Source organism: Pteropus vampyrus, unplaced genomic scaffold (genome assembly GCF_000151845.1).
Source record: "Pteropus vampyrus isolate Shadow unplaced genomic scaffold, Pvam_2.0 Scaffold20, whole genome shotgun sequence".
Taxonomy (NCBI): Eukaryota; Metazoa; Chordata; class Mammalia; order Chiroptera; family Pteropodidae; genus Pteropus; species Pteropus vampyrus.
This window is the reverse complement of record NW_011888801.1, coordinates 7,258,854-7,259,072: the sequence shown is the minus strand read 5'-3', so window position 1 is coordinate 7,259,072 and position 219 is coordinate 7,258,854.

Genomic DNA, 219 nt, shown 5'->3' with positions numbered 1-219 from the left:
CTCCATACTGTTTTCCATAGAGGCTATATCAATTTGCAGTCCTACCAGCACTGTATGAGGGTTCCTTTTTCTTCGCATCCTCTCCAACATTTATTACTTGTCCTGTTGATTATAGCTATTCTAACTAGGTGTGAGATGTTATCTCATTGTGGTTTTGATTTGCTTTTCCCTAAAAGCTAGCGATATTGACCATCTTTTCAAGTATCTGTTGGCCATTTG